This window comes from Misgurnus anguillicaudatus, chromosome 8 (genome assembly GCF_027580225.2).
Source record: "Misgurnus anguillicaudatus chromosome 8, ASM2758022v2, whole genome shotgun sequence".
Taxonomy (NCBI): domain Eukaryota; kingdom Metazoa; phylum Chordata; class Actinopteri; order Cypriniformes; family Cobitidae; genus Misgurnus; species Misgurnus anguillicaudatus.
Genome location: NC_073344.2, coordinates 37381871 through 37394673, shown reverse-complemented (window position 1 = coordinate 37394673; position 12803 = coordinate 37381871). Strand labels below are relative to the sequence as shown.

The following is a 12803-nucleotide window of genomic DNA, read 5'->3' as shown; positions in this document are numbered from 1 at the left end:
ATTTTTTCCGTAGCACATTGTCTGATACTTTACCTCGGCAAGATGTGTACCTGCAGGCATTTCCAAATACTTGTCAAACTGATATAGCGCTCTAGAAAACATCTAACATTTTTATTATTTAATAGATGTTTCTGGTTAGATTTTTTTGATAATACTGTATTATCAGAAACATTGTGGCATTTGCAGAAAGTTAGTGCTGCCAGAAATCTTGAAATTTGTTCGGGCTTATTTCAATATTCATTACATTTTCTGATGTTCAGTTGAGCGGTTTTGATTAAGCATTAATTAGCAGCCAGAGGGGAAACCAAACAAAATAAGCAGCTGAATTCCTAATGAATGTTATTTGGATGTGGTACCGACCTGACATCTAGGAGGTCTGCAGCCACCTTTACTATTGTTCTCTATCTGTATAACATTCATAGAGTCAATGGTTAACCAGTCTAAGTATGTATTGTTTAGACAACAATACATATTAAACAAAAATTTTATTATCTGCCTCTAATTGTGACCCAAGGTTAATTTTCTGCTGCAGTTTGAAGAACACAGTGAATTTATACAACTACTGTACAAAACACAAAGTATGTTCTGCTAGATGGATATTGTTTCCATCAGCATCATTTCTTGATGATTTTAACCAGCTTTCTCAACATGTCCATGAGGCCACCACAGAAATTACTGGGTAATGGAGGATGTTTAAAAAAACAGCATTGTCCATCTTATATGTTACTTTTTCATACAATGGTAAGTTAATAAATAACTTAAAATGAACATTTAAAATTAACATACTAAAATTGCACTTCTGTTAAATGAATATAAAAGCAGTGACCAAAATTATAATAATAATAATAATAATAATAATAATAGTTATTATTATTGTTATAATTATTACAAATAATTTCATGATAACAACAAAACAAAAATAATAATAATAATAATAATAATAATAATAATAATAAATTATTATTATTATTATTATTATTGTTATTATTATTATTATTATTATTATTATTATTATTATTATTATTATTATTATTATCATTGTTATTATCATTATCATTATTATCGTTGTCATCATCATCATAATAATAATAATCATGATGATGATGACGACAATGACGACAATAATAATAATACTACTACTAATAATAATAATAATAATAGTAATTATTATTATTGTAGTAATAATAATAATTATTATTATTTATTATTATTATTATTATTATTATTATTATTATTATTATTATTATTATTATTATTATTATTATTATTATTATTGGGAAAAGGACATACACTGTAAAAAATACTTTGCTGCCTTAACATTTTTTGTTGAATCAACTCATATTTACAAGTCATGTCAACAGAGATGAGTTGACACAACTTATAAAATATAGTTGAGAAAAGTCAACTTAATTTTATAAGTTATAACAACTCACCTGTAGTTATAACAACTCATCTCTAGTCAAGATAAATAATAGTAAGTTAAAATGACTTGTAAATTCAAGTTGATTCAACAAAAAAAGTATTTTTACAGTGTACCATATTTGTTTTTAAGTTTTCATTGCAATGTAACCATTAATAGGTTACCTTGAATACATGTTCAAAACTAAACTTAAATTAAACGACTTTTTAATATTTCAAAAATTGCACTGTAAAAAATTCACAGCATTTTTGTCTAATCAACACATATTTGTATGTTACTTTAACTTAAACAATTAAGTTATACAATTTCAACTTGAATTTTTAAGTTATGTCAACATTTTTAAGCCAAAACTTAAAATAGTAGGTTGAATTAACTTGCCTAAAGCATTTTTACAGTGTATTTATTTTATTTATACCTAAGTATGTATATATTAGCATAATTTATCAGTACTTTTCAGTCATTTTTTGGATACATTTGTGCATTTCTTTGTATTGTTTTCTACTTAGAATCTATTATTTTCACTATTTATTTAAAAGGGCTGTTCATTTTTTTTAAAAATTACTAAAATCTGTTTCTGGTTATAAAAAATACACATAAAAAAGTCAAAAATATTATAGTTCTGTTCTCTCATCTAAATCTAAGAAACAATGGAATGGTATTATTTGATCTGTTTCTGTTTGGTGAAGGGTTTAGGGGCTCAAAGCCCAGTAAGACATGGATAAAGACTACAGGCAAAAAATAAATGATACTGTTACCGTGGCATTAGCCTTAAGCCAGGCTACGATATTTGAATTGTATTGGTGAATTGTAATCAGGTATTTTAGCTTAGTCAAGCTCAACCTAGGCATCAGCCATCTGGTTTGGGAGGACGGGTTGACAGAGTGTGTGACGGTGTGTGTGTTTGTATTGTGAAGAGGGGGTAAGGGGGGATGTCTCCATTTTCCTGCGACGAGCCCCACAACTTCCTTTAAAATCTTTAAATCTGCGTATGTGATGGGAATCCACGAAGCCAAAATCCATGGTAAACAACAAATACCAGGATGACCGCAGAGCCTGACTACATGCAACTGTGAGGACGTGTTTATTTTGTGTGTTAAGAAAACATTGCATCTATGAAAATATATGAGTTTTTATTTTAATCTTGTTCCTATATATATTCTACAAGAACGGATACCGTAAGAAGTATTACAAAGTCGGCTGGCGGGCAGTTTCAAATCTCCTCCTAAACAATTGAAGAGATAAGGAAAAGCACAGTGTTTGTGTGTGTGTGTGTGTCTGTGTTTGTGTTGACCCTGCTGACCTACAGCATATGTTCTTGCCCCATGTGCATTAAAAATATTTCCTCAACCCCCATAACACCATTCCAAAGGAGATCCTGTTTTTCCATATTTTTCCATCTTAGATCCACACACTCACCGGCGCTCCTGGATTTTAACATTAATTTCTAGCTTTAAAACAATTTTAACTTTTACTTCATACTTCAACTGTCCTTCGATTTACTTTCAAACCACTTATCCGTCTTTAGGTCAAAGATCCTTGAACTCAAAAACTACAATTTAGCTCAAACACGACCTCAATTCTAACACTCTTTTTTTCTCTACCTATCCCCTTACACCCTATCACAATCCATTACCACAAATTAGTGTTCAATAAAATTGCTATTCAGAGATAATTAGTGGCTGGTTTTGTGTAGCGAGGTCGGGAGGTGGGTGTTAGGCGCTCTGTGGCTGGGGGGAAGTGAGGTGTGACACAGTCAACCGTGGACGCGCAGTCCAGCCGGGCCCCAAAGCTCTCGTACAGACCGCTCTCACCTGCTGAGTCACTAAGCAGCTCCAAATTAAACAAATTATTTCAATCTCTCATCTCCTCTCGTCTTGTGTTTTTTCTTTTATCTGAAACCCCGAGCAGCAGTGAACTGCCACACAATGAACTCAGTAGCAGCGCTGATTAACCAGGAGAAGATGGGGGGAAATCTGCACTTAATTAGGGAAAGCTCGTCTTTCATTCATTATCACTTTTTAGCAAACACAAGCCTTTTTTCATGTTTGCTAAGAATATGTTCAAGGGTGATGTGGTTTTTGCTGTGCAAAGCCTTGTGTAGGTTTAGACAATTCAATGTCGGTTTAATGACCATCCAAAATTGTCAGACGATCAATTTGGTGTGAATTTTTTATTTGTTATAATTAAAAAAAATTGCTTTTATCGTTTATTTAACATAAGTAACATGTGTTACGCTCTTAACATTACTGAGTCAAAATTCATTATTGTTCTTGTTGTTGTACTCTGCCATATAATTATCATATTATCACATTATTATCATATTCATTAACCGCATTGATCCATCACAGCTGAATAGCTTATTGTTCAGTGCATCAGAGCAATCATAATTTTATGGCCTTTTGATCTTTTCAGCTTTTGTAAGACTGTTAAAGGAAAACATTTAGCCTAGCCCCATTCATTCCTATGGCTCTAAACAAAAGTTTTATTTTGTGCCACCATACTTACTCGTGTAACTAATAGTCATTAAATAGGGAAAACATGGAAGTGTTTGGTGGCTTCTAAATTCATCCCTGTTTGGATCCTAAGGAATGAATGGGGCTAGGCTAAGTGCTAACACATTCACGAGGCGCTGTACAAAGATTTAAAGTGCATGCATTGAAAAACGATAGGTATGAATTCATTCATCTAAGTTGAGGTAAGAACATAGTAAAATATTGAAAAACGGTGGTGTTTTCCTTTAAGCATTCAAGATTTTGTAACAACCCTTGTGTTTCTGTGTGCAAGGCCACCCATATTTATTTTTCACTTTAAAATATAAAAAATTTCAGTCCATACTGCCATATAGATGCTTTTATTCAAAGCGACTAACAGTGCATTACAAATATAAATTTTTTAACGATATGTGTGTTCCCTGGGTTCGAATCCATGACCTTTTGCACTTCAAATGCAATGCTCTACCACTGAGTATATTTCACTATTTTCAAATAGTACTGTAAGTAGAGGTCAGGGAAGTACAGGGTGGAGAGAGGGGAATGGGACCGGCAATAGACGCAGACGCAAGACTCAAATTCGGTTCGCCGAAAGTGTTTCCGACCAGCATTTCTGACAGGAGCACAGTAATAAAGTGAAGTAAATAATGAGGAGTATTAAGAAATTCAAACCTAATTAAAAGAAGGAATGGTTGCTTACTTGTATCACTTAAAGGTGCAGTGTGTAAATTTTAGCAGCATCTAGTGGTGAGGTTGTCAATTGCAACCAACAGCTCAGTCCACTGCTCACCCCTGGCTTTTAAAATGCATAGAGAAGCTACTGTAGCCACCACCGGACAAACAGGTCATCATCGGAGACAACTTAGTAAAAAAAATTGTCTGTTAAGGGCTTCTGTAGAACATGGCGGCCCAAAATGGCGACTTCCATGCATGTAAGGGGACCCTCTGTGTATGTAGATAAAAACATCTCATTCTAAGGTAATAAACACATAACGGTTCATTATGAAAGGTCTTAATACACCTTTGATAATATAGTTTTGTATATTATATTGCATTTCTGTCAAGAGATCCTTCTAAAAATTACACACCTTTAAATGTGATATACATCGCTTATGAACTGCGCATTAGGTGAATGTAAAAGCTGCTTCACGTGGGTTACATTAGCAGCATAGGCAGAGTTTTGGGGGGCATGTGCAGCACTACCCCCGCAGACAAGAGCCAATTATGATTTTGTCTGAGCTATTAATGAAACAGAAATGTAAGAATTCATATTGTATTTATGTGTCTAATAACAGTTTAATAAGTAAACTTAAAGGAAAACACCACCGTTTTTCAATATTTAACTATGTTCTTGCCTCAACTTTATATTAAAATATCTTTATATTTTAATGTGTGCACTTAATCTTTGTACAGTGCGTCGGGAATGTGTTAGCATTTAGCCTAGCCCCATTAATTCCTTAGGATCCAAACAGGGATGAATTTAGAAGCCACCAAACACTTCCATGTTTTCCCTATTTAAAGACTGTTACATGAGTAGTTACACGACTAAGTATGATGGCACAAAATAAAACATTTGTTCGGATCCTAAGGAATGATTGGGGCTTGACTAAAGGCTAACACATTCACGAAGCACTGTACAAAGATTAAGTGCACACATTGAAAAAGATAGGTATGTATTAATTCATCTATGTTGAGGTTAGAACAGTAAAATATTGAAAAACTGTGGTGTTTTCCTTTAAGGCTTAAAACAAACACAAGTGCAAAACTCCACCTATGCTTAGCAGAGCATGGTAAAATTAAAATGTATAGATTGAATGCTTTGAATAAAAGTGCCTGCAAAATGCAAAAATGTGTCTTTCAGTATGTCAAAGCATCCAAACCTTGAAAATGTTGTGAATAAAGATTACAGATTACTTAGCCAAAGAAATTCATAGTTTTGAGCCTTAAGGCTATGGACACAGCGGTCACTATGCATCAGCAACCAAGAGGAATGTTTAGCACAGACAGTCAGACAGAAGGTGATGGTGGTCCGTCTAAAAAGGGCAGAGTGCCACCTTCACCCCTATGCAGACACAAACATAAAGGCCTGTGGGTTGCCTATCCAAGAGGTCAGAGAAAACAATGTCATGAGTCTATTTACGTCAGCCAACAAAAACAGGCGACCCAAACCAAAACACAGTAAGTAAATCTTTACGACAGTAAATGGGCATCTAAGTACAGGATGGGTTCGACTTACCTTCTCTCAAATGGCAAACACAGCATTGAGCACTCGGATCACCAATTATGCACAAAGGACTGAACTCTCCAGAGAGCCGAAAGAGTCCAGGAATGCATTTTCCTCTATATGAACTGAAACAGAGTCAAGCCATTTATGCACATTACTCATACATTAAATACAATTTACATGCCACATAGAAGCATTAAAGCTTGCCATCTGACTGACTTCATAAAGTAGGTCAGTGGTACCTTTAAAAATTCGACTTTCACTGCTATACTTTTTGAATTTGAAAACGTGCAAGTTTCTCATGTCTTCACCTGAGTGAGGGTCAGCCAATTTCCGCTACTTATTTTGGCACACCGTGATGATTATTCTGCCAAATTAAAGCACATTAGATTTTAGCTAATTATGAGACCACTCTACATTTCAAAATATGCAAATTGCTATTCGTCTCTTTTAGTGATGTGATAATTTACTGCTTTTTAAAATGTATATTAATGTGGGCAAAAACTCTGTAAATGCTCTGTGGACTGAGAACAGGTCACAAAACATTTTTGAAAAATTAACATTTGTGCGTGCATGCCACGTCAACCTTCAGAATATTTGATTTTTATATGATGTGCAATCAAAAGACCTGTTTAGAACATTTCTACATAAACCAAGAGAATCAAAGCAAACAAGATGAGCAACAGTTACCCAGTTGGATTGTTTCTTGAATTGCATGCTTCTGTTAAATTGAGAAATGACAATTAACACCATCAGGAAAAAAACGGTCCAAAATTCTCCACAAAAGCTGTCACTAGGAAAGCACCCTTCATTGTGAAAAAAAATGGTTTGAAACTGTACCTTTTCTGTCATTGGGGTTGTACCCTAAGGTTCTGTTTTGTACCTTTACAGGAATACAAAACAGAATACAATTTTGGGTAGATTACTGTACCTTAAAGCAGTGGTTCTCAAACTGGGGACCGGGGCCCCCAGGGGGGCCGCAAGATGGTGCCAGGGGGGCCCCAGTTGTATGACATTTTATAAAATACATTACTTTATCATGAATTCTGTGTAATTAAACCTAAAAAATAAGGCTACTAACCAACAGCACTTCTTTGTATAATTTAATATGTTTTGTTTACTTAAAATGTTAAGTTTTAGAATTGTTTTTTGTCATAAATTTTCTTTGGGGGGGGGGGGGGGGGCGCAAAATAATTTTCCGTACACAAGGGGGGCCTTATGCCGAAAAAGTTTGAGAACCACTGCCTTAAAGACCTATATTTTTAGAAAAAAAAATTGTCAAAATATGTACTCTAGCTGTCATTGGGGCAGTATACCCTTTAAAAAGGTCCTAACATGGACCATTAGGTACAGATATGCACTGAAAAAATTATTCATTCAATTTACTCAATTTTTTAACGTAAGTGGTTGCAATCAATTTATTTAAGCTACATTTAAACAAAACAAAAAAATGAAAAATAAAATAAAAAACGTTTCTTTAAATGTAGCTTAAAAAAATTGATTGCGACCATTTACCTTAAAAAAATGAGTAAATTGAATTAATCATTTTTTTCAGTGTGTAAACATTTAGTACCAATATGAGATACTAATATGTATTTTTGAGGTACTAATAAGCTCTCTTTGGTACCAATATCTACCTCTGAGGTACTAAAATGAAATCCTTATGGTACATTCACATGGGGCGAAAGCGTTAATGCTTGACGGAAGGCTTGTCTGAAGCGTGGCCAACAGCCAATCACAGTGTGCTATCCAAGCTCCGGTCTTCTATAAACGCAATTGGCTGGCTCAGTCTAGGTTATTTGCATATAGGCGATATGATTGGCTGACGCACGCGTTGCCGCTTGAAAAGTTGAGAAATGTTCTTCTGCCACGAGCAACAGCAGTGACGTGACGCAGACGGATCCACAATTCAGTTCGGCAACGCATGACGTCACCCATTAAAAGTTAATGGGAAGCGCCAATGCTTACGCCCCGTGAATGTACCGTTAGGTGCAAAGCTGTCATTTTTGAAAGGGTACAGCCTCAGTGACAGCTGGGGTACATATTCTGACCATTTTTTTCTGACAGCCCAGGTGAAAAGTAGTACACTTCCATTGTGTACTTAAAGTGCTTTATTTTCGCACACAAATTTTGACCTTAATATACTGTAAAAAGTAATACCTAGATCTAACTTATAAAAAGTGAGGCAAGTGATTGCATGGGAAGTTTTAGGTTGAGTCAACTTGCAACCAAACACTGTAATATTACTAGTAGAAAGAAATGCAACAAAATTAAGTTTAGTTAAATAATAGTTTGAGTATTACTCTGTTAGTTTAATTTACTTTTCTTGGTACAGGTAACTTTTTATGGTTTGTTGTTGTTTCCATAAGCATTGATTTAGACTTCATACTTCTGTGAGATAAGAGCACAAATTGTTTATTCAATCAATGCGCCCACCCAATTTTGTTTTGGGCAGCTGTAAAGCGCGACATACTTCAGTATGCACAAGCACCAGCCTTCTGAACAATGGTAAGTACAAAACTCAAAAGAAGAAACAGAAAGTCTTCCAAGTCTCGAAGATAAATGAACATTAAAAACTAACAAGTCTTTCTTTTTTGTTAAAAACACATAAAAGTTTAAATTCAAATTATACTCTCCAAATGCAGTCCCGTGCAAAGCATGCTGGGAACTATGATTCCACTGCCTAGTTAGTTATGTTTAATAATAAAATCACGTAGTTTCAATACAAAATTATTAAGTTAATTTCCTTCTTACAAATTTAAGTTGATTATCCATGATAAAATGTTGAATTTACTCAATGATGTGTTCATTTAGAATTACTCAAATTATTCAAATTATGTTATTTTAACTCATATTTTGATTTAAACAAAATTGTAACACAGTTTACTCATTTTATTTAGTTAAATCTACTAATGCACAGAAACACTTTTTACTTCACCTTTAAATGTTCTTAAGATTATCTAAGTGTACTTCACTGTGCTATTTCGAGACACCATAAATATGAACTAAAATGTGCTAAAAATGTATTTAAAAATGTATTAAGGTACCACTTGTAGTAAACTTGAACCCATCTTTGTATGAAGTTGAGTTCAAGTTTAATACAAGTGTTAACTAAATACATTTTTAATACAGAGATAGTATGTTAAAAGTGCATTTTAGTTCATTTTCATGGTGTCTCAAAATAGCACAGTGAAGTACACTTACACTTCTTAAGAAGTACTAAAGATTAATTTTTAGTATATTAAGTACAAAATTAGTGTGCGAAAATAAAGCACTTTAAGTACACTATGGAAGTGTACTACTTTTTCACCTGGGAGTGTTTAAAAAGTACCATTTTGCTACAAATATGTATATATTTGATACCAATATGTACCTTAGAGGTACTAACATCATTTTTTAGTGACAGCTTGGGACCATTTTTGATATTTTTTTCTGACCAGATATCACACAGAGGAACTAGAATTATGTTCTCAGTTACAGTCAGATATCAGTTTTCACAGTTATCAGGAATACATTACTAATGTTGCTACATTGTCTCTTACACAATGCTTTCTGATAAACCATTCCACGTCTCCTTTATTGAGCTGTCCCCAGGGTTCAATAATTGGCACAGAGGTATAGACTCCACTGGGTCATGTTCACTTGAATGAGTGTATATCTTTGTGTCTTCTCTTTTTTTCTGAGTGCATACTGATAGTTGACACATTGCATGCATTTAATTCAAGCCTTTGTGTTAAAATTGATAAGAAATGTAAATGTATATGGTTATGACTTATTTGATGTTTTTCACAATTTAATAGATTTTTTTAAAGGTATACAGTCTGAAATATGTGACCAAGGACAAATTTTAATTGAGATTTATACATAATCTGAAAGTTGAATAAATAAGCTTTCAATTGATGTATGGTTTGGTATATATTTGGCCGAGATACATGTACAACTACTTGAAAATCTAGAATCTGAGGATGCAAAATCAAAATGTTCAGGAAAATTTCCTTTAAAGTTGTCCAAATTAAGTCCTTAGCAACACATATTACAAAGAATACGTTTTATATATATTTACGGTAGGAACATAGTTTTAACATATTCTTATGATTTTTGGCATAAAAGAAATTTGGCATCTAAAAAAAATGTGCTAATAGCACTAAAAGCTCGTAATCATAAGGGAACCATTTTTAGTGCTATGTACAGTAGCACCTAAAGCACCTATGAAGAACCATCCGGGGTTGATTACGCGCCAGTGAACCACTTTTAGTGCTACTTAGCACCATTTGTTTTTAGAGTGTACAATGTATCGTTGGCTATTGCTACAAATACAACCGTGAGACTTAAGACTTAAAGGAATATTCAATTTTCTTAAAAGAAAAATCCAGATAATTTACCATGTCATCCAAAATGTTGATGTCTTTCTTTGTTTAGTCGAGAAGAAATTATGTTTTTTGAGGAAAACATTGCAGGATTTTTCTTATTTAAATGGACTTTAATGAACACCAACACTTAACACTTAACTCAACACGTAACAGTTTTTTTTTTACGGAATTTCAAAAGACTATAAACGATCCCAAACGAGGCATAAGGGTCTTACCAAGCGAAACGATTGTCATTTTTGACAAGAAAAATAAAAAATATGCTCTTTTAAACCTCAACTTTTTGTCTAGGTCTGGTCCAGCGCGACCTAACGTAAATGCGTAGTGACGTAGGGAGGTCACGTGTTACATATATAAAACGCAAATTTGCGGACGATTGTAAACAATAAACCAGTAATTCTCAAAGTGTGGTCCGCGGACCACTTGTGGTCCGCCAAACCCCCCCAGTGGTCCGCCAAAAGATGACCTAAACTAGGCAAGTGTTTATACAATCGTCACTTATTTAAGTAGACTGTGATATCAGTTCTTGCCTTTCTGTTTTAATAACGTAAAAATTGATCGGTTGGCTAAACCAAAGAGGAGTCAAAATAAAAGATCAAGCGTCAACTGAAAGCAGCTAAAATCCACAGATCTATTAGTTTTGTAATACAAGTTTTTGTTTCATGTGTAAAATCCGTGAAATTTTAGTGATTTTGGACATTAAGGGGAACATTTTTTTTCAGTATTTTATTGTTACCATAGTTACAACCATAGACTTCATATACCCACCACCTCAGTTTTAAACTAATGGCTCTTTGGAATGACATTAAGTTGGACCCAGGCTGTTATAATATGTTTAATTGCATTTTTTGCACATGTGCAGTTTGTTGTTCATATAAGCTGCAACTCATTTCACATTTACTTTTTCAAATGAAATAAAATTCATATAATCATTTCTGAACATAGCATTGCATTTGTGTTTAAAAAATTAGTTTTTGACTTGAAAGTTGCATATTAAACTTAAATTTAGCTAATCCTTCCTATTTTGTGGTTTTTTTGGGGGGGCGTTAGAGTGGGATTCTGTTAGGTGGTCCTCAGAAAAAAATTGTAAGATAAAGTGGTCCTTGGGCCGAAAAAGTTTGAGAAACACTGCAATAAACTGACACAAAGACATTAATTAGTATCAGTTGACATACAACAACATCGGAATGGTCCTCTTTCAACACACTTGTAAACACTTTTCGTGTTCGTCCTCTGTGACCTCTTGACATCACGTATTGCGTGAGGTCACGCTGACGCTTTCAGGACTGGAGGAAGACGAGAAATTGTGGTTTAGATGTGTATATTTGTTGTTTTTATTGTCAAAAATGACAATCGTTTTGCTTGATGGGACACTTGTGCCTCGTTTGGGATTGTTTGTAGTCCTTTGAAACTCCGTTGAAAAAAAACTGTTACTTGTTGAGTTAAGTGTTAAGTGTTGGTGTCCATTAAAGTCTATTAAAATGAGAAAAATCCTGCAATGTTTTTCTCAAAAAACATAATTTCTTCTGGACTGAACAAAGAAAGACATCAACATTTTGGATGACATGGTGGTGAGTAAATTATCTGGATTTTTCTTTTAAGAAAATGGACTATTCCTTTAAGGTCACATATTCATTTTCAAAAGTAATCTTGTTTAAATTCATACAAATTGTGTTATAATTATTATAAAAGCACATAATATTAAAATAGAAGGAGTATAGCTTGTCACAACACAAACACTAATTTAGAAAACAATTACCTCAGCTACCCATATGTAAAATCTCTCCTTATTCTCCTCCTAAATTCAAAACATGAATTTCCTGTTTTAAGGGAAAGAGAGGATGAATTTGTGGTTATAAAATGTAGTTTTGTGTAGATTAAATTTGTGTTTCCTGTGCAAGGCCACAAAATAAAACTTACAAAGAAATAAAAATGCAAATTACTATAATTGTAATCTGTGCTCCAGCGCGCTGTCCACATGTTAGCATTATGTCAATACAGATGGCAAAATAACATGTAACAAGATTCTAATAACCGCCAGCTATTTCCCATCAGTGTATGATAAAAAACTGTACACCACGAACGAGGCCAATTGCTTTGTGAAACACACATAGCATAACCCATTAATAAAAACAAGATACGCTTTTATGTGTGCAATGGAGTGAGCTCTCCATTATATAAAATCATGCGATTTGTCAGTTGCAGTAATATTTTAACATATAAAGCGTGTTAAATAAGTACGCCTTTTATCACTGAATATAACAAGAGGCTGTTTATCTACATAACTCTTTACATGGAAACAC

The 12803-nt window shown here is 33.8% G+C and overlaps 1 long non-coding RNA gene across 1 annotated transcript in view; it reads right to left on the bottom strand.

The window, feature by feature from the left end:
* Nucleotides 1–12803, bottom strand: part of LOC129451094 (uncharacterized) — a 41724-nt gene that overhangs the window by 21605 nt on the left and 7316 nt on the right. The window contains exon 2 of the long non-coding RNA XR_008646579.2: nucleotides 6146–6258. This is a non-coding gene — a long non-coding RNA (uncharacterized lncRNA). The remainder of the gene's footprint in view (nucleotides 1–6145; nucleotides 6259–12803) is intronic.